The following is a 23493-nucleotide window of genomic DNA, read 5'->3' as shown; positions in this document are numbered from 1 at the left end:
TCTATGCCAAGTCTCGGGACTCAAAGCCTACCACAGTGCATCCACCATGATAAGACTCTTGAGTCAAAAATAGAGTGTGAGAATGTCGTGGACAGACGTCTCTGATCCATGAAATCCCACCTCAGCGAGGACTGCCTCGCCACTTAGGTCAGGAATCTGGCAGAGACTGTGACTTCAGCAGACTACTCAACAAATGGGCCCTGGACCCTAGGGGCACGTACTTGAAAAAGGCGAACTCACCCAGACGTAGCCCATCTTAGCCTGGCAAAGAGCACGGGTGAGAAGGGTGTTTTCCAACGCGTAGCCCGGGACCAGTGGGAAAAACAGCCCATCTCACTGGAAGCTCCAAATGTTAAGTTTTTCTGGCCTGACACACATCTCCGCCGACACAATAATCCAAATCAAATCAAATCAGACCGAATTAGAAGAAGCCCAGGTTTAAGGGATGCCAGTGCTTCCAGGTGTCCCCCCACCCACCCCGGAAAACAGGAAGAGGGAAAAGGGGAGACCACATGTTTGTTCTCTGGGGGGCAGTTTAAATAGTCTATGGGAGTGGTCTTGACCCTCTCTGGGGAGGGGTCACCATTTGGCAGGCTTTCTTGGAGGTGGAGTTTGGACCCAGGGGAGGTAGGTGGCTTGGAACTTTCCATCAAACATTCCAGATTCCTTGTATATGTGGATGCCAGGGGGCTGGAGTGATGCTTCCAACCAAACAATAAGGTTATTAATATTTAATATAGTATAGTTTTACATAATCCTTTGATTAATGCCATCTTCTTCCAGATCTCGTTTCCTCATTAGTGAGACCATATTTTGGTGTCTGTGTGCTTATCTGTTCATCCATCTATCTGTCTGTCCGTCCATCCATCTATCTATCTATCTATCTATCTATCTATCTATCTATCTATCTATCCATCTATCTATACCTGGCATAGTATTTTCCATATAATGGAATTTCAATAAATATTTTTCTGAGAGAAGAGAATGAATTAAAGTGATCCAGAGCCACAAATTAGTAAATTGTTTTAAATTATCTAATCTCGGAGTTTCTCTTATAGCAACATAGAACATACTAGCACACTTGAATTAACTTTTCTCATATTTTCCTATACATTTCTTGTGCTGTTACATTTTTATGCTTTAATACTAAATATTATATATCCCTGTATTGGGTAGGAAGGGTTCTCTAGAGGAACAGACACAATAGTGTGTGTGTGTTTTAAAAGGGGATTTACTAAATTGGCTTACATAGTCCAACAGTGAGTATCTGCATGCTGGAGAGAATGAGAACACAGTAGCTGCTCAGCTCATGAGTCTGGACGCCCCAGCAGTTCTAATCTAGTACTGAAGACCTGAAGACTACCCTGGAGAGTAGCAGGCCTTCAGTCCATACTGATGGCTGAAGAGGCTGAAGTCTGATTTTATTAGAGGCAGAAGCAGCAGCAGCAGCAGCAGCAGCAGCAGCAGCAGCAGCAGCAGCAGCAGCAGCAGCAGCAACAACAACAACCAAACAGTGCTGCTTTGACATCGGATCCTTTTCTATCTGGGTCCCCTGTGGCAAGGGGCCCTCTACTCTGAGAGAGGTTTGCTTCCTCAGATCATCCTGTCTGGAAATCCCTGCACAGATCCTCCAGAGACACATCCTTAGTTGATTCCAGATCCTGTCAGGCTTGATATTAAGATGAACCATCACAAACTCTTTTATGAATGTAATTCATAATTCTTTCCCGGAGGACTCTGTCTTTTAACGAGTTGGTTCATTCTCTTGTAATTTTTGTGTCTGATAGACGCGCTCACTTCTTCCGTGTCATTTTATGCACTTTATGTACTGCATGCTTTTTGTATTTCATTGTGTTCATCAAATTATCTTTATTACTTTTTCACTTTTAATAGTTTGATAGTTAAATTTTTATTTTCACTGTCTTAATGTTCATCCTTAATTTTGTATATGATCAGACGGTTTAATGAACCCTAACATTTATACTCTTAATTCCCTTTTCAATGGTCTTTAAATTCTTTAACTCCGACTGACATTTCCTCTTACATGTTATTACTGTCTTACTTTAGTTCCTTTGTGTCTGTACTCTGATACCCGTCATTTCACTAAGAAACGTTGGAGGTACTGAGGCTATGCCTTGAGGTTTTCTTCTAGATTGCTGGACAGCAGACAAGCTGAAATCTTTTATCTTCCTGGGGCTGGTGGGGAAAGGGAGGATCAAGTTTGAAATCATCATCTTAATATGGAGCCAGAGCTCATTAAAGACCTTGTGTTGGAAAACAGGCAGTGTTTATCACCTAAAGAACTGTTTCTCATGTTTACACTGTCTGTGGCTAAGCCCAAACTGTTTATATGACTTCAGCATCCTAAAAAGAGAAAGCACATACTACGGAGTACCTTCTTCCTCCTGGAGCCCAGATGCCTCTTGTAAGGAATTGGTTCACAGCCCAAGCACATCTTTCCACCAATGGCAAGAGAGTTGACTTTGTTCTCTACTTACTCAGCAGTCACCCAGTATCCACTCCAATTTAGCACATTATTAGTGAGCTTCCCAATGTCATTTTGTCCTTTAGGAATGTTGTGGGATATTTGTACACTGTGTGAAAATGTACTACTCTGATTGGTGTAAAAAAAAAACTGGAATGGTCAATAGCTAGGAAGGGGTTAGGTGGGAGTTTCAGGGACAGAGAGGACTCTAGGATGAAGGGCAGAGTTGCCAGCCAGATGGAGAGGAAACTTGTGCAAGATGAGGTGCAGGATGAGAGGTAACACTACATGGAAGAACATAGATGAATATAAATGGGTTAATTTAAGTTATAAGAGATAATTGAGACAAGCCTAAACTGAAGGCCAAACTTTCATAATTGATAAGAAGTCTCCGTGTCACTATCTGGGAGCTGGAGGGACAGAGAAAAACTCTTTACGTGGGACTTGAACCCATGACCATGAGATTAAGAGTCTCATGCTCTACTGACTGGTCATGGGTTCAAGCCCCTCATTGAACATCAAATGCAAAGAGTCTTTCTTCTTCCCAGAGACCTGTCTGTCCCCGGAAATGTCCCCTAACTTCTTTCTAGATATTGGCCATTCAGCTTTTTTATTATGCCAATCACAGAGATACATTTTTTACACAGTGTGAAAATATCTCACAACATAAGAGTGTATCATTTAGCAATTATTTCTAGGCGTTATGTACGGCATCTTCAAATCCTAACTTTTTTTTCCTGTAGGAGAGATGATTTGTCTTTGTATAGGATTTTAAGTTCTAAATCATTTCCGTTAGAACACTGTCTAGATACTCATTTTTTTTTATGCATGGCAGGCTGTGAATGTCTGATTGTTTAGCATTTCTTTGCATAAACTTCTCTGTTCCCCTTGTGAACACTCTGACATCCTCCTTTTGTCTTTCAGTCATTTTATAATAAAATTATTTCTAAAGTTATGTATTTGATGTTAAGGATAGGTTTAACATTGAGATTGCTATGTAATGGCTGAAGCAAATGAGCATAAAGTTGTTGTTGTAGTGAGAATAGTTCAATCCTATTTCTCTAGTTGTCTACTCAGGAATACCTCTGAACCTCTTTGTTTTCTTGTAGACTACCTGTGTGGCTATGGTCTCTAGTCTTGAAATAGTAAGTATCCCATATAGCAGTTCCAGTTAGTGGGAGAGTGTTGGAATTTCCTTTTACGAGGTGCACTGTTCAATTTGATCGTACTACCAGGCTCTGAAGGAGAACACGTATTTGTTCCATCTGTCTGATTTTCATCTGAGTCCTAATCTCCTTTTTTGTTGCTATTTAATAAAAACAGCAGTCATATTGTATTAGGGTTCACGGATGTAATCTCATTTCATTTGAATTACTTCTTTTGAGTCCCTGTCTCCATAGACATCTTGTATTTTGAGGTCCACAGAATTTTTCTCATGACACATCCTTTTTTAATGTGGGGAAGAGAACATAGTTCAGCCTATGATAATAGTGTTTATCTATTGAAGGACTGAGATTATTTTTAAAAAAGTATTTGTTATATTTCATATTCTACAAATATATTATGTTATAATATAATATTGGATATTATACATTAAATATTTTATTATTTTATTATACAAATATTAAATTATTGTGTAATTTAATAAACTATGCAAATTAATAAACTTCTCTGGCATATACATATTCACACATTTGCTTTGGTAGTTTTTACTCTATTGTCCTGTCTTCCCCTCTCTCCTCATTGCCTTCCCCTTCTCCTTCCTTATTGGTTTTTCTTTTGCTCAGGTAATCTTTACATTTCTACTCAAGAGAGAAAAGAGGAAATTACAGAGTAGAAAAGGGAGACTAACTTTTTTAAGTAAAAAATTTTTTATAAAATATATTTTAATCATGTTTATTCCCTCCCCCAATTCCTCCCAGATCATCCTCATTCCCTTACCCATTCAACTTTATTCTCTTTTTCTTAAAGCACAAAAAAACATAAAAATGAAAAGCAAAACAAGCAAACAAACTAAAAGAAAATGGTAAGACATGAATTGCCAAAACAAAATAAGAACAAATAAAAAGCCTCCACAAAAACCAAAATTAAACAAACAAAAAAAACCCCATGGAGTTTGTTTTATGTTGGTCAGCTACTCCTGGGGATTGGGCCTGCACTAGGGTGTGGTTGATATACCTAGTGTGATACTCCATTGTACAAAACTGATTTTACCCTTTGAATTGATATCCAGTGGGTATCAATTGCAAATAATTCTTTGATTAAGTGCTGGAACCTGGTCTGGCTTGAACCTGTACGTCCACTTCTTCATAGATCCCTGAGCCTTGAGGAGAAGTTTTGATGAAAACACCCCAAATCAGACTGCATGCTTCAAAGTTCCTCACTCTCTACATGTTGTCCAGCTGTGGGTCTCTGTGTTAATTCCTATCTACTACAAGAGGAAGCCTCTATAAGGTCGACTGAGGCACTGAATAATGGGTATAGCAGTGTGTCATTGGGAGCCATTTTATTGCTGTGTTCCTTTAACAAAATAATAGTAGTAGGTTTTCCTAATGCAAAGGTTCTTGGCCACATTAGTGGTATCCTATATAGGTTCCATCTCGCAGAATGGGCCTTAAGTCCATTTTAAAAAATGATTGGTTACTCCTATAACATCTGTGTCACTGCTTCAAAGGTTTATATTGCAGGCAGGTTGCTGCTGTAGGTCACAAGGTTTGTAAGTGGGCGATACTCATGACTATCTTTGGCTGTGGGGTCTATTTGCTAATTGAACCATTAGCCTGGTACCCCCTCTCAGTAACAGATTTAAAAGAGTTATGCCAAGTTTATTCTATAGAATTTCAGCACCTTTTTAACTCCCCAAGACTGGAAAGATATAAGTCGATCCACTCTTCCAAGCCTTCTATTTGTACAATGGGAAGCCTAGTTTAGAGATGAATGTCAAATTCAGGATAGAAAAATGAATTCCGTAATCAACAAATAGGACTACAATAAGGACAACAGACCTCCTCCCATTCAATTAGTAAATTGGAATTATGAAAAATTGTTGGGCCAGGGTAACTTTTCCACAGGACTACAACAGGTTCCATCTTTGCTGGGTGCTTTGAACAGGTCTGCCTATGTGTGCTCCAAGCCTGAGACTGTTTGATTCTCCTATCCACAGGACCTGAATAGGCCCCTTCTTCTGACTTTTAAAAACAAAAACCAAGCAAAACTCTCCCAGATTTCATACTCAGAGTGCAAGCCAGTCTAGACAGAAAAATAACAGACCCCACAGCCAAAGCAATGCTCCTAAACAATCTTGTCTGGGAAGGAATGACCCTAGATAGGCTTTTCATGGCTTAAAATACGAATATTATCATAAATGACATTAGGACTGCCTCACATCAGGCCTCTTGTCTAAGCCTTTGCAGTAGCAACATGGCCTAATTCAAGATGTTTTAAATGTGGAAAGACTGAGCTCCCCAATGTCCCAAGGAGGAGCAGAAGGAGGAAGAATATGAGCAAAGAAGTCAGGACCACAAGGGGTGCACCCACCCACGGAGACAGTGGGGCTGATCTATTGTGAGCTCACCAAGGCCAGCTGGACTGTGACTGAAAAAGCATGGGATAAAACCAGACTCTCTGAATATGGCGGACAATGAGGGCTGCTGAGAAGCCAAGGACAATGGCACTGGGTTTTGATCCTACTTCATGTTCTGGCTTTGTGGGAGCCTAGCCAGTTTAGATGTTCACCTTCCTAGACCAGGATGGAGGGGGGAGGACTTTGGACTTTCCACAGGGCAGGGAACCCTGACTGCTCTTCAGACTGTAGAGGGAGGGGGAGAGGAGTGGGAGGAGGGGGAGGGAAAAGGGAGACACGGAGGGAAATGGGAGGCGGGGAGGAGGCGGAAATTTTTTTTTCAATAAAAAATTATATTACAAAAAAAATAAATGTGGAAAGATAGGAAATTGGAAAGGGGGGTGTAGTTAGAGGCTGGTTATTCATTCCAGGCTACCCAGACCTGAAATAGTCACACAGAAACTGTATTAATTAAATCACTACTTTGGCTATTAGCTTGTGCATATTTCTAGCTACCTCTTATATCTTAAATTAACCCATCTCTATTTTTGCATCATCATGAAGTTGTGACCTACTGGCAAGGTTCCAAAGGCATCTGTGTCCTGCTGTGGCTACCTGACTTCTCGCTACTCTGCCTACTTTCTCCCTCTATCTCTGCTTGGAATTCCTGCCCTTCTCTATTCTGCCCTGTAATAGACCCAAGCAGCTTCTTTATTCATTAACCAATAAAAGCAACACATATACCGAAGGATCTCCCACATCACCTCCCCTTTTCTAAATAAAAAAGGTTTTAACTTTAACATAGTAAAATTACATATAACAAAAACAGGTATCAAGTAAGAATTATAGTTACAATATTTATATCTACTTTATATTTTATCATAACTAAGGAAAACTATAACTATCTATTCTTCAACTCCATCAAAGACTCCAGAGGATATAATATTACCTAAGTTAACAGGAAGTACATTGTAAGCAACTTCAAAAACCCTAGAATTGACAGTGATAGCTCACTGCCTGGAGAGTCACCCAAAGTTCTTTTGTAAGATTGGGGCACTTATTTTCAGCCTACAGGCCAATAGTATTCAGCATACTTTCCCCATGAAGCAAGAAATTTCAAAGACAGTTCCATCTATATTGGCAGTTTGTCAGTCACTTTCTTCTGTGTCCTGCAGATTGTCTGGCAGATTCTTTCATGAAGCAAGAACCCTGAAGGACTGTCTTACTTTTAGGCAAATTCAGCAGTCATTTTTCTGTGGGTCATGCATGTCCAGCTCAAACAACAAAACATCAAGCAGTCTAGGCAAGAGCAGTTTCTTGCCCAAATGGCTAGCAAACTCCATGAGGAGCCTCTTCAATGTCTATCATCCTATTGAAGTAAATTAGGGCTGCTAGGAGCAGATGTATCTCATTGTCATGGAAAGTTCTGACTTCTTAAAACATTTTAAATGTTATATTCTGTAGGTCTTTGAAAGGTCTGAAGATTATCTAACTGAAATATATTTCTATATATCTAGAAAACTTAACTAAAATGACTATAAGCTTGACTATTATAGACTATTAATCTGTATTTCTTAATTATACATTACATTTTTAAATGAGCTGCACAAACACAATGCCTTAATCAAGAGCAAAAATATACATATAATAAAATTGACATTAAATTTCTATCAATAGACCAAGACCCATACCAATTCAAAGTATTTATCTCTATAGCATATCCTCCTTTAAATGTTAGCAAACATTTATAAATAATATTTGGGAATTTGGGTGTAATTCTCTCCAAACTGCTTTCTGCTTTTTGTTGGTCAAAGTATTTTTGGGGGTTTTCATGGAGACTGTTCAGGTGGTCTTGATCCATCAAACCACATTAGTCTAGAAGGAATCCATAGGTTCTCATCTTCCGTGGAAACAAGAGCAGAACCTCTTTTCCAAAATAACATATCCTTAGACCCAAATTTTGAAGTCAAGATACCTTTAAAGTATATATGATGCTTTATCTTAGCATCCTGTACAAAGAATTGTCTCTCTGTACTTACCTCATTCACAGTCAAAAAAATTAAAAGAAAACACAATAATATACATAAAGCAGATTCTCTGTGTATATTCCATCTTTATATGACTTATTTTTCTGTACTCCTTTAATGTATACTGTCTGTACTCTGTCTCTTTAAAGACTTTGTTTTATTTTTTTTTATAACCATGATAGGGCAGAGTAGAGCTAGGCAGGAAACCTAAACTGAATGCTGGAAGAAAGAAGACAGAGTCAGTGGGACACCATGTAGCTGCCACAGGAGACAGAGCACCAGAACCTTGCCGATAAACCATGAGCTTTGTGGTAAAATATAAAATAATGGAAATGGGTTAATTTAGGATATAAGAGCTAGTCAATAAGAATCTAGCACTATCAGGCCAGTGATTTAATTAATACAGCTTCTGTGTGGTTATTTCAAGTCTGGGCAGCCCAGAACAAATGAGCAGCCTCTGACAACAGGAGTGGGCCCAAGGCATAATTCCACTGCCTCTGAACCCCCTAAAACCATCCCTCCACTCCATTGTAGGTAAGGCTTTCATTGGAGGAAGCACTGTATAACTGACAAAGGCAGCCACCTACTGCCTTTAATCTCCACAGTGGGCAGCCCTAGGTCCTGGCCATTAAGAATGAAAGGCCCTCTAGTTAGTTACCAGTGAGTCACTAACATACTTAAAAACTCTTACCCCAAACTTTTGATTAAAATTGACAATAAAAATTTTAAATGTTTGATAGACACAGGCACAGACAAAACTATCCAAAGATAAGCTGAGGTTCTCTTACATTGAACCTTCCTACCTGGACCCCAACTAATGGGGTAGGAGATCTCTCCTGAGCATTTATTGCCCAAGAATTTGACAAACGGAAAGACCCAGATGGAATGCCTGGGACCATTAGACCCCTAGTTGCTGATGTGGCCACTCTAGGAAGAGATGTCCTAGAAGATTTAAATGTGGTCTTTGCTGCTATGAAAGAAGGAGAATACCTCCAAATAAAAGACCAGAAATACAGAGATCAAATCCTAAAGATTACTGTTGAATATTTCACTCCCTGCCTAGAGTGGATCACAGAAGACTCTATCTAGGCAGAAAAGATGCCTTTAAACAGGAGAAATTAACTATTTTACAACAACTAATTGGACACGGGACAGACACATTTGTCCCTTTTGAATCCCCTGGAGCACCCCGTTTTTTTTTTTTTTTTTTTTTAAATAAAAAAGAAGACCAGGATCTGGAGGCTCCTCCAGGATCTGAAAGCAGTTAGTTAGACCATGGAAATTTGGGGCTTGCCTCAATGCGGCTTCCTCTTTGCCTTTGCCATACCAGCAAATACACCAATATTATTTTCATACATTAAAGATTGCTTCTTTTTAGTACCACTCCATGGCCAAGATAGCAAGCATTTTGCCTTTTCAATACTTAAAATCAACAAGCCAGAGACAGCTGATAGAGATGAGCAGACTATACTTCCTCAAAGAATGGCTAATTCATTCAGGAAGCTGTAACCCACACATTAAAGCCCCTTCTCAAGTCAGGTCTCCACATGTGTCATTACATGGACGACCAATTAATGAGATGGGACAAAGGCAGGATCAAACTAACCTTGGAAAATCCTTAACAACAATGAGCACAAAGGCCCTGAATGAAAGAGGCTTTATGATAGCAGAAGATAGGATCCAACTTCTCCTCCCTGCCCCTATTACGTTCCTGGGGACAGAATTACCCTAACCTCAGTCTGGCCAGCTAAACCTGTTATTAACTTCCCCAACCTTTAACTTTAAATAGCCTTCAAAGCTTCCTAGGAATATTAACTGGCTGAGGCCTTGGCTCCCCACCAGCCAAGTGCAGTTTTTATTTGATCTACTTAAGGGTGACAAAACCCTTCTTCCCCTCGCTCCCTGACACTAAATGCTAAAGAGACCCTTTGTTCTACTAGTGATTATACAAAAAAAAAAAAAAAAGCTTCCCTGTCCAGGTATGATCTACAACAGCCAATTCAAGTCCTTATATTTAATTCTTTGCCTACGGTATTTGGGATCTATACCAGCCTCAGGAAATCTTAGTATGGCTCCATACAACAGTAGGGGGAGCTCCTCAACTATTAACAGAGACACTTTATCAAAGTGATAAGAACAGGAAAGGAATGCGCTTTATAAATCATAGGAAAGAGCTTGACATGATTATTCTGTTCTATCCACTCCCAGGCATCCAATGGTTCCCAAGAAACCACACTTCTTCTACTAGCCGTCCCATCGGCTTTATAGGACAAATGGATAACCACTACCCCAAGGATAAGTTTCTGGCAACCATACCACTCTTTAAGTGGCTCCCTCCCCACTTATTCTTTTTGTCCCCTATATTGCTGGCCCCTATGGCTTTCACAGACGGGGGCAACAAAGGGCTGCATAGACAATATATCAAGGAGACCAATGACACTGAGTCCCATCTTTTCTTTTTTCAAGATAAATTCCCCCCAATTCAAGAAATTGTCTACCATTGCTGTGGGACAATGGTCTGTACCCTGTCAATTGTAGTTTAATAAAATGCTGATTGGCCAGTAGCCAGGCAGGAAGTATAGGTGGGGCAATGAGAACAAGAGGACTCTGGGAAGAGGAAATAGTAAGTCTGCAGTTGAGAGGAATCCAGACACAGAGCAAACAAGATATGACTACCTCACTGAAAAAGGTACCCAGCCACGTGGCTAACTCAGAGTTATGGGCTAATATAAGCTGTAAGAATTAATAAGAAATTCCCCAATTCCCCCATAAAACACCTTGAATGTGTTCTCAAAACTTGTTCCTCCCTAATCCACACTTCCTCTATACCATAACTGAGCACCAATTTCAGAGGCCTCAAAGCCAATGGCATCTAGCAGACTGATGTCACCCATACTCACTCAGCAGACAGAAATTCATATTTGTAACTATTGAGACTTACTCTCATTTTACCTGTGTCATGGCACAGACTGGCAAAAACTCAAAAAAGCTAACCACATGCTCTCCACTTTTGCTGTCATGGGCTCTCTCCACCAGATCAAAACTGATAACTGTCCAGTCTTTAAGAACCACCAATTTAATTTAATTTTTTTTTTTTTTTTTTTTTTTTTTGGCGAGACTTGGAAAATAGCCTACCACACTGGCATCTCCTATAATCCTCAGGGCCAAGCCATTATTGAAAGAACACACCAAATACTCAGAAAACAATTAGTCAAACAAGCACAGAGCTCCCAACACCAGTCAGTTGAATATGGCACTATTCACACTCTATGTGCTGAATGCTTATGCTACCCAGGACAGTCCGCTCATTGTCTGTCATTGCAGCCACTCACCACACACACCATCCCTTTGAGTCCGACGGAAGGACCCACTTGACAGGTGATGGAAGGGGCCAGGATCCCCTTCTAAAAACTTGAAGATTTGCTTGTGTCTTCCCACAGGATCAACCTCGTCCTGTCTGAGTACCAGTCCACTATGTCAGACATGACTCCTCCAGTCAAAAAGATAGCACTCTTGTCAATCACGAAGAAGACGAAGAGGAAGCGTTCCCTACCCCAGTTCCACCTAATGTTCAAATGCCCCTTCATTTACTTCCCGTACTGACAATTCAGATTCGGCCGAGAATGCCTGGCTGAGGCAGAAACCTCTGGGGGATGCAGGAGACAGTATTGTAAAATGGAAGCATCTCGAAATTTAAACACCATGTTTTCCTCAAGGAAAACCTGCTGCTTCACAAAACCTGATCTCTGGAACGAGCACTGGCCTGGTAAGAGTTCAGGGGGAACTCTAGGCTTCACTCAGACACCTGTGGCTGATCTTCATGTATCCCAACAGCGTGTCACAACATCCTGATCCATTTAACACATCACAATAGTTTCTTATGAAAAACAGGTTCATCAACAGATCAAAGTCATTGTCGCATGGAAACAACACACTCTACGTGGCTGACTTTCTCCCTTTCACCACCCATCATAATGCCTCTAACTGCTTCCTCTGTGCATCTAGCAATAGACCTCTGCTGGCAGCTGTGCCCGTCAGTACCACTCTCCTTTTCCCCGGGACCACAAAAAAATTCACTGATTCTCACCTGTCAGATATTCCAGTATTTGGTTATTCAACTCTCTAGTTTGTATTTCCAGTAAGAACAAGCCTAATCATTACCAAAGTCTCACTCACTACTGTTTCTAGGCCAACATACATCACCCTTTTCCTTCTTTGATGCAAGGGTAAGGCTCCCCTAAGTGTTACCTCTTTCTTATCCATCCTTTGCATACTTGGGATGAATATACTCCCAGGTGTACCTGTTCGAGAAAGAGAAAGAGGAAGCCTCTCTCCTCTTCTGCAACTGCTCACACAGAGAGATTTTCATCCCTCTGCTCGTGGGACTTGGGCTCACCCTTTCTCTCGTTGCAGGAGGAGCTAGAGCTGCTACCATTGTACATGTATCACCTGGCAGGGGACTTTGGAGACAAACATGATCAAGCCATGGCACCTATAACCCATAGCCTAGAATCACTTCAAAGGCAGATGAACTCTCTTGTCGGGGTCGTGCTCCAAATCAGAAGAGCAGTGGACCTAATAACTGTGGAACATGGGGGCCCTTGTGTGGTCTTGGGAGAAGAATGTTGTTTAGTTGTCAATGAGTCCAGTTTAATGGAACAAAATGTAAAGACTCTTAAAGCCCTCTGCAAAGATCTCCTTGCCTGGTCTCAGCTCCAGGAATCGTTATCTTGGTTCCATACGCCTTTATTTTCTTGGTTCCTACCCATGATCAGTCTTCTGATTATGCTATGTTTTATTTTGTTGCTTGCCCCCTGCCTTATTCAATTTCTCTGGCAATAGATCATCTCCGTTGTTAAAATTACTACGGATCAGGTCATGGTTCAATACCAGGCCAAGGACCCTTCTGACACAGGTGACAGGCTCCTCAAGGCTTACAATGACACCTCTTCATTTAAAAATAAGACAGGGGGAGATGTTGGAACATATTGCTGGCTGGTTAGAGGTCACAGTACCTCACGGCCTGGCAGCTTATCTCAATAAGCTTAGTGATGAGTGGAGTTCCCTCCCTTCCCAAAATAGCCTTCCCGCTCTCTACCTGCCCTTATCTGGAGAATGTCCCTGGGCCTGGAAGTCTGACCTTATCTGAAAACTGTCTTTAAACAGATGCCTGACTTATCTTTAGCTTGATTGTTGACACAAATCCCTGCTGGAAGGCTCCCTGGCTTCACATACTATGAGCCTTATGATAGGAGTGTGCCTTTTAATGCAAATTAGGTGATGTCCCTGCCACTGTCCCCAGCCTTTTTATTTCCCTTTCTTCCTGGAATAAAATGGAACTGTAACACTTAACTGTGTCCCCAGAGAGCTGTCCCCACCAGCTTACAAGCTATGGGACCCTGCTCACTAATTTCTGCTCCCTCCCACTTGGGGGACATGGCTATTCTGAGGAGGAAGGACTGAGTAATGGAGAGAAGGGTGTCACACTTCTCCAGTCCATTCATCTGCTGATGGACTTCTAGGCTGCTTCCAATCTGCTATGATGAATAGAACAGCCATGAACATGGATGAACAAGTGATACTGAGTCCTTTGGGCGTATCCTACGAGTGATATAGCTGGACCTTGAGGTAGATCTACTCCTAGCTTTTTGAGAAAAAACCATACTAGTGTCCATATTAGCTGTATCAGTTTACCCTTGAACCAATAATGAATAAGTGTTCCTCCATCCCTGAAACCTCACAGTGTTCCTGTCATTTATTTATTGATCTTCGTCATTCTGTCTAAGGTAATGTGAAATCTCAGAGTTTTAATTTGCATTTACCCAAATGGTTAAGGAAGTTGAACATTTCTTGAAGTCTTTCTCAACCATTTGTGTTTCATTGTTTGAGAATTCTCTGCTTAGGTCTGTACCCCATTTTTCACTGGGTTGTTTTCTTCATATTCAGTCTTTTAAAAAAGATTTCAAAAAGGTTTCTAGACACTAATCCTCTCTCAAATGTATAATCGGTAGAGATCTTTTCTAATTCCATAATCTGTTGCTTTGCTTGAATGATATCATTTGACAAACAGAAGCTTTTAAGCTTCACAAAGTCCTGTTTATGAATTGTTGGTCTTAGACCTTTTCTGTCTATGTTTTGTTCAGAAAGTCCTTCCCTGTGCTAATGAGTTCAAGCTTACTCCCCACTTTTCTTCTCTCCGATTCATGGTATCTGGTATTATGTTGAGCTCTCTGAATCATTTTGAATTGAGTTTTGTGCAGGGTGATAAATATGGATCTATTTTAATTCTTCTACAAGTGGCCACCCAGTCTGAACAGTATCATTTGTTGAAGATGCTTTCTTTTTTCCAGTATATATTTTTGATGCAACCCCCCCAAAACCTCAGGTGTCCCAAAGTGTATGAGAACTGTCTGAGTCTTCATTTCTATTCCATTGATTGATGTGTATGCTTTTATGCTGATACCATGTTATTTTTATTACTATAACTCAGTAATACAAGTCGACATCTGGAATGGTGATACCCCCAGAAGTTCATTTATTATTCAGGATTGTTTTAGCTACCCTGCTTTTTGTTTGTTTCCATATGAATTTGGAGATTGATTTTTTCCAGTTTCTATGAAGAATAATGTTAGAATTTGATGGTTATGGTATTGAATATATAGATTGTTTTTGTTAGGATGGCTATTTTCACAATTTTAATTCTACCAATCCATGAGCATGGGAAATTGGAAAGTCTAACACTTGAACCGAAAGGACTCTTCTCAAGGTTCAAGAGGACAGTGTCCTGGGTACTGGAGTCTTGATTTGAATACTGTCTCAGTTTCCCTTCCTGCCTTGAGATCTCCTGCCCTAACCACTTCTGCTTCGTTTTAATTTGAACACAATCCTAGAAATCTACAGCAACCACTAGGTCTCACTATGACATGGATATGCTCTTCACTTGTCTCAAGCATCTTGGCAGTTTCAGTATCTTTTGTGCCCATGCTGCACCGTTTATCTCCTCTATAGCTGCATCATAATGCTTGTATTTATTTTGTTGCTTCCAAATGATCTTAGAAGGGAGGGTAGCCAAATGTGTGTGCTCAGGTAGCTGCCTTGAGCCAGCTGAAATTTCAAAGGGAAGAATAAAATTAATAATCAATATTACAGCTGAAGAAATTTCAGAAAGAAAATGTACTTACCAGGATGCAAAATTCATCATGTGTTGAGTGTCTGATTTTTAGCTATTATTTTATGTTTCGGTATTTACATGCATATGAAGTTTCTGGAAGCATTCTTTTGGGTAAAAAATTATGTCTGTCCTTTAGGAAGTCTGCTTAGTTATGCTTATGAACTTGCAACAGTATTCATAGAATTCAACAAAATAGCTATTATTTTGATCAAATAATATTCTGACCAAATGTTGTAACATCTCTCAAATAATACAGGAAATTTTGAACTACTGAAGAGCTAGGAATGCACTTCATATCTGGGTGTCTCCTATAGACATCTCCAATATCTGTCACAAATTCCCCCACTGGCCATCAGGCGACACTGGTTTCAATGACTTAAAAAAAGAATTACTAAATTTATTTATATAGCACTTGTTAACTCTGAAATCATATCTAATCACATCATATGTACAATGTGACTTTATTATATTCATCTTAAGAAGGAGGGCCTTGTTTACTATGAATTTTCTGCTAAAATGGAAATGCAAAGTTAGTTTCCTACAGGAGAGTGTATAAAAAGAATAAAGGTGTGTTGGAGACAGTCTTTTTCAAGGGAAAGAGAGACGATCAAATAGTGGAAAGAGAAATAGAATATGATAGAAATATTATACAGCAAGTTTACAAAAGGAAGAGAATGAAATACACAAGATACGGAAGGAGGAAATGAGAAGAGAAATTTCACACGATATTAAAGCAAAGGATTGTGATGTGAAATTCCCTCACTTGTCCCTGCTGAGACTTTTCAGGTCTGTAACAGGTTGAATGGTGGCTCCCCAGGTAGTCAGCTTTCTGTCTATAAAGAAATACCTGAGACAATTGACTTAGAAGAGAAAAGGATTATCAGAGCTCAGGTCAGGTCTTAGTGCCAGGTTTGGCAGAATTTTTGCTTTGGGCTTCTGCTGGGACTACCAGAAAGCAGTAATGTAGAGTATATAAGAAAGTACTTACCTCATTACCAGGAAGTGTGTGTGTGTGAGTGTGTGTGAGTGTGTGTGTGTGTGTGTGTGTGATAACCCTTTTCAAGTACACATCTGCACTGAAATGATCTGAGAACATCCTGCCAAGCCCTTCTCGTAAGTCTACTACCTCTCAATAGCACCATTGCGAGCACTGTGCCTTTAACACTTGGCTCTTTAGAGGAACACAACATCCAAACTGTAGCATCTGATAAAGATATGGCCCCTAGGACATTGTTACAAATGTGATTGTTCAGGTGCGTCTGTTTAGGTGGTGTGTGTGTGTAATTTGCTATGATACACATGTAGAGGTCAGAGGTTAAGTTTGGGGTATCAGTTTTCTCCTTCTACCTTTGGGTGACTTCTGGAGATTGAACTCAGGTTGTTAAGTTTGATGGAAAGTAAGTGCCTTGACCTGCTAAGCTAGCTTTTGGGTCACAGGTGCAACTTTTTTTAAAAACCAGTTTTGCTATTTTTATGAATTAATACGTAATAGTTGTTCATATTTATGGGGTACAATGTGGCTAAACACAGTACAATGTATTGTGAAGAGGTCAGGGAAAGAACCTCATCCATCTAATGTATTTATTGTTTCTTGGTGTTTAGAGACATTATCCATCTCTTTTTTTTTCTCTTTATAAAACATAGAATAGGTTGTAAACTTGCTAAGCATGTCAAGGTGATATCATTTGAAATCAGCAAGTGGGCCTGAGGTCAAGTACCGAGTGTCTTCATAAAAGCCAGATTATAAGGAGTCATACACAAAGATTGAGCAGGTGTGTGCTTCTAACTATGTACGAACAGCCAGCATGCCAGGAAGAGGCAAGGGAAAAGAATTTTAGATGGGGAAGCTCTTCAACACCTGATTTTAGACTTTCAGCTCCAGAACTATGGGAGAGCAGATTTTTGTAGTTTTAAGCTACGGTTTCTGGAAATATCACATAACAGTTCTAGGAAACGAGCTTAATTATGTATCAACCCATCCACAGGGACTGCTAAGACACGTAGTGGGCTCCAGAGTTGAGTCCGGTTGAATCTCAGGTATTGCTGCCACCCTGGGGACTGTGCTTTAAGAATGCTGTCCAGGACCGCACATACATGTTCTAGATAAATTTTAGGGAAAAGAAGCTAAGAAAACTTGTTGGATTTGAAAGGCACTGGTGGCATCTACAGAAAACTTGTCGATTGCCACTCAGCATTCCACTTGGCCAAGACCTGTACATTGTCAGGAAAATGTCACACCTAAATTGGAAATAGAAACTTGAAGGCATTTATTTCTCTGTACATGAGTCTTAGTTAGGCTTAAATTGCCGTGAGGAGATACCATGACCACAGCAACTCTTACAAAGGAAACATTTAACCTGGGTGGCCTGCTTACAGTTTCAGAGTTCAGTTCATTATCAACAAAGTTGGAAGCATGGCAGGATGCAGGCAGATGGGGTGCTAGAGCTGATACTGCTACATCTTGCAGGCAACAGGAAGTTGCATGAGATACTGACTGAGTGGTCTACTGACCCCACAGTGACACACTTCCTCCAACAGGGCCATACCCACGCCAACAAAGCCACACATCCTAACCTTGCCACTCCCTATGAGATTTACATTCAAACTACCCCAGTGTGGAAACACAGCCAGACTTACTCTTGGAGCCATGATTATTAGAGTGTTCAGGGGTCATGGGGTCTTGCTTTCATCACACTTGTTACAAGTTGATTCCTTCAAAGAGCTTCCCAGGTAACCCAAGCGAACGTGAGGGAGTCCAGCTGTGCAGCATGCCCCTACAGCTAACCAACGTTTCCTTACTAATATCCCTTATAGGTCAATAAAAGGATAGGAAGGATAAGAATTAGAATTAGAAGTCTTGTTTCCTTTTCAGCACCTTTTCCACCCGTAGAGGAACTTCCACCTGCAATGATTGAGTCATCAAAAGAGATTTCCATCTAAGTCATGCCAGTGGGTCAGAACTGATGTTTGGACTCTGTGCCTTCAAAAACATGTCTTTTAATAAAATGATGTTCATTTGGAATAAGAATTGCACTCCATTGAACTGGGCAACTACAAAAAAAGTCTATATATTTGTTTCTGTGTTTGCGTAGAATCTATGGCTAAAATTCAAGTGTAATCCAAGTTTCTCTAACTTGCTTCTAGGCATAAAATATTAATGAGAGTCCAAAGACAAGAACTAGCTATGAGTAAAACAGATAAAAATTTACTATCAAGAACCTCCTAGGAGACTGCTACATAGACATCCATTCATAATATTGTTACAAAAATGAAGCTGGGAAAAGAATCACTAAATTCCAACACCTGGGAATTCTTTAAATGAAGTATGGTATATTTACACAACGGCACAATTTATTAAGCCATTTAAAACACTTTATAGACTCATATATACCGGAGCAAAAGTTTTCAGGTACAGGTTTGCTTCACATACATCTTCTACGCTGGTTAATTATTTTGTCCACTTGACGCAAACTAGAGTCACCTGGGGAGAGGGAAGCTCAAATTGAAAAGATGCCTCCCTCAGATGGCCAGTGAGAATGTATCTGGGGGCAATTTCCTGATTACTAACTGATGTAGGAGAGCCGAGCCTACTGTGGGCCGTGCCACTCCTGGGTAGATGGGCCTGAGCTGTACAAGAAAGGTAGCTCTGCAAATGGAGAGCAAGCCAGGAAGCCACGCTCCTCTGTGGGCTCTGCTGCAGTTCCTGCTCCAGGTTTCTGCTTTGATCTCATGCTGGCTTCGCTCCACGATGGACTGCAACCTGCAAGTTTATAGAAACCTTTTCTTTCTTACGTTGCTTTCGATCTTAGTGTTTATCACAGAAGCAGCGAAGCAAAGGAGGGCAGCTTCTCAGAGATTTTGTTTCTCCGATTGGACCGCTTAAGAGTTTCTGTATCTTCCAGAGTACTTTAACAAAGTAATTATCTTTTAATCAAGACGTCTATTTAAACCCTAAGTCAAACCCTAAGTCAAAAATTTTGAGTTTAGGCTAGGTGCATAAACAAATTGATCCTCTGTTTCTTAATACAGTAGTTTCTGATTGTATAATGTAACACAGAGGTTGGGCACTAGTGGGTGATTCTAAAACAGCTGTTGAGTGTGGAGTTACAGTCACATAGATAATGGCATGGAACTTTGGTCTTTCCCATACATCAAGGAGGGCTGTCAAGGGTGTTTGTATTGCTCACCTTTAGTCCAAGCTCTTGGGAGGAAGAGGCAAGCAGATATTTGAGTTTGAGGCCAGTCTGGACTACAGAGCAAGTTCCAAAAATCCTGTCTTGAAAAACAAAACAACAAAACAAAACAACACGTTCCTAATTTTTAAGCCTGGTGGTGATGGCGTGTGCTTTTAATCCCAGCACTCGGGAGGCAGAGGCAAATGGATCTCTATAAATTCAAGGCCAGCCTGGTCCACAGAATGGGTTCCAGGACAGCAACAACTGTTACACAGAAATATCATGGAGAGAGAGGGAAAGGAAAGGGAGAGAGGAGAGAGGAGAGAAGAGGAGAGAAGAGGAGAGGAGAGGAAAGGAGAGGAGAGGAGAGGAGAGAAGAAGAAAGGAGAGGAGAGGAGAGAAGAGAGGGGCGGTCAGGGCAACATTTCCTCTGGCCTCCCGGATTTCAGTCCTCTGCCTCAGGGTCCTCTGACTTCCCTTCTATGTACAATTACATCTTTGAGTGCAAACAACAGCCATTTCCACAAATTCCAGAAATTGGTCGATGAAATGATGCATAGAGATTCTAGTTTTTCAAAAGAATGAGTCCCTCAGAATGAGAACACTCACTCTCGGAACCCTTCCTCACTGTGGAAATACAGGAGGTATTATGCTAGCCATTGTCCAAAATCACATTCAGGTGTTTTCAAGGATGGGTCTCAATTTCTTATCTAAACTTGTTTTTGTTCAGTGAAAATTATTTTGGTAATTATGTTAGAATAAAATGTCAATATTTTTACTAAAATTAATGAAAAAAATCATCGAACAAGGTTTTTTCTAACTGACTAAGATAGTAAGAAAAACCTTGCTTGATGAAGTTATAAAAGGCAGGCTGCAGCCTTTGGGCAGTTAAGGCAGACACAGTAGAAACGTGGACATGCTCATATAAATAGTGAATTGACAATATATGCTGCAAAGTTGGATTCATCCAGTTGTTGTGATGAGACATGATGGGTGATTGACAGATTGCTGTCTCCTTTTTTCTCCTTTTCCCCCTTTTCCACTCTCTTCCTCCCGCTCTTCTCTTTGCTTAAGTGGCAAAATGATGTTTACATCTACAAACTAAAACTTTGCCCCTTCAGTCTTTCAACCCCATTGTCTGTCTAATAGAGTTTGAAATTCACCTTTGTACAATGGGGTCAAGTTGACAGGGAGCAGATTATGAAAAAACGAAAACAATTTTTAATTTTATTGCTTTTGAACTCAAGAGCTTGAAAAGCCAATTGTGAAAATAGATGATTCTGACAACTTGTCCTCCTGTGGAGAGGGCTTGGACGCTGAGAAGAAAAGAGAGTCAGAGGGACAATAAGAAGGCTAGGTGTCTTGGTGGACTGTGTTCTGGGATTTGTAGGGATGGCTGAGTGACAGGATCTTCTAAGACATTTGGGACTGGGTGGCAGGAGAGAGCTAACACTCTTAGGCATATATCATGTGAGCTACTGGCTGAGGGCACTTCCCTTTGGGCTGGTCACTGGCAGAGAAGAAAGTGGGGAAGAGGAGTTAGCATCTCCGGGATTTACTATAATCTAGAGATCTCTTTGTCTTAACAATAGGCTAGTAAGAGTTTGAATCAACATCAATTTGGGATTATAATAATGTGCAGAATCTTATTGCTCTTAAACCACAGTAAATTACAACCAGTGCTATAATACAGAGAGATTACATTCCTGGACAACACTTGCTGTCAGACTGTGTTTATCCTTACTCTCAAGTAACTTTAATAATTAACAGTTTGAAAAACCTAGAGATTCACAAGGCATCGTTTTCATTAAAACCCAATTTTAGTAAAACACACAAGGTTAAAATGTGGCTTCATTTCTAACCTGGCAACTGCCTAATTAAAGAAAATAACATTGCACAAATAAAGCATCTCTTTAGGCCTTATAGCAATGAACCGTCTTACTATTTACATCTAGTAAACAAACATAATATCTGTATAAAAATGGCAAACATGCATTCATCTTATTTCTCCTGCTCTTGTGTTTCCATTCCCTTGGGACCTTCAGCATCTCTCTGAGTCACTGTCTCTCTGCAGTCAGCACCATTGCTCATGCCTTGCCCTGAATTCCCCGTGCCCCCTTGACCAGCATCCTTTTCTCATCTCTTCCTCCCTCCCATTCCTAAATTTCGCCGATTCCCTTTTTTTTCTCCTCTTCACGCCCCTTAAGCATTGGTGGTCTTTTGACTCCTTCATTTTACAAACACCCATTCTCTTCCTGTGAAAGCATATCCATTGTCAATGCTCTTGATATCTCCAGGTCGATTGTTCCTTCCAGTGGGAAATACAAATTCAGAACATTCTGCTTGGCATGGGAGCACTTGTGCCTGTGTTTGAATCTGCTTTGCTAGGTCCCTCTGATCTTGTATGTGCTGTGTTGTAGACAATCTAGAACATCCCTGCCACCCACACATGTACACCTTTCTTTATAGTGTTTCATCTTCTCTTCCCTCCTTCTTCCTAGCTCTTAATGTTTAATCCTTTCAAGATTTAGGTGACGTCCCACTACCTCTTGTGAGCAGATTTTCACATCTTTCACACAGATTACAAATTTGTTTATCTGGTTCTTCTCTTAGTAAGTTTGATCTTTTAAACCTGGTTTTTTAGGAGATCATTTTCATACTTGTTTCTTAAATACTCAGTTTTTATAAACTAGTGATCCAGGAGGGCAAGGTTTTCTGCTAATTTTTTTCTGCTTAATTTTTTAATCCTCTTGAGATCTTACTCCAGTGCCTTTCGTATAATTTGTAGATTTTATCTTCATTAAATTTATATTATATGATATATATTATATAAACTATATATAACCCCATATTGGTGGGATTTGTAATTATTTATGGAATGTGTAAGAGCATTATAAAAGTGGCAATGGCGGTTAGTGAAGGCTAGGGGAGGCACGATAGAAACGAAGCCATCTTACAAGGCACATTTACATCAGTAGAGTATGTTGTGATGTTCTGTTGTACATAGGATGATGACAAGAAATAGCATTGCCTTGAATATTTCAAAGTGGCTTAAAAAAGAACGTTGAATGTTCTTACCACAAAGAATTTATAAGTATGTTAAAGGACATGCTACTGACCACTCTGATTTGATTGCTACATTACATATTCAAGTACTGAAACACCACATTGCACCTCATAAATATGTGGAATTATTACTTGCCAATTTAAAACAACATACAAAGAGATCCACAGTAATCACGTTGCAGTGTTGTGTTGTCATGCTGGAGCCTTAGGTCAAAACAACAACAAGAACAACAACACAAATCCAAATCAGTGAACCTAGTTTCAGCTCTAGATTTGATTAGATTAAAAATAACTGTAAAAGTCCCTATCCAGAGATTCTGAAAAATCACATTCTTTCCCAAGGAAGCGCCTAACTCTGTCCAGCAGAGGGCAGTGGTACCTAAGTAAACGGTGGTGCCTAGCCCTGCCCTCTTGGTTCACAGTCTTATTCGATGGTGGTGATGAAGAAGGGCTTTTGCTGTGGGATTGGGGTGTGATGGACAAACTTTATATAAGTCGGCTACATCCAACTTTTCTTTTAATAAATCTTTTCTAGATTTGACTTGAAATGAAGACAAAATCTAGGCCTTATTATCCAGGAAGTCACATAGAAACTGGCACTCTGCCCTTCTTTGGAGCAGCTGTCAACATCTGGCTGGCTTTCTTTTCGTTGCCACCCTAACCATAAGCCTAACTCCCCAACTCCAATCCTTCTTTAATATTAGGATTAGAAACCTGGCAGGGGAGCTGCTGTTGCAGAGAGACTCATCGCTTGCTCGATAAGGAAGGAAGCAAGAAAGCAGACACAAGAGATACCAGTCAATATATTTGATAATTTGCTTGTTCATCTGTTTATTTTCTCATTTATACAATGATCTTACAAACCACTTATCATCTATTACAATAACTATTGTGGTGGCAGAAATAGACACAATGTCTAACGTAAATCACAATGTTCACCTTTCAAGAGTAACTAAAGCACAGGAATTAATGACACAAATACTTAAGTTAATATGCAGAGGGATAGG

The sequence above is a fragment of the Alexandromys fortis genome, unplaced genomic scaffold (assembly GCF_014885135.2).
Source record: "Alexandromys fortis isolate MF-2015 unplaced genomic scaffold, M_Fortis_MF-2015_v1.1 scaffold_10, whole genome shotgun sequence".
Lineage (NCBI taxonomy): Eukaryota > Metazoa > Chordata > Mammalia > Rodentia > Cricetidae > Alexandromys > Alexandromys fortis.
Note: the sequence above shows the minus strand (reverse complement) of the source record.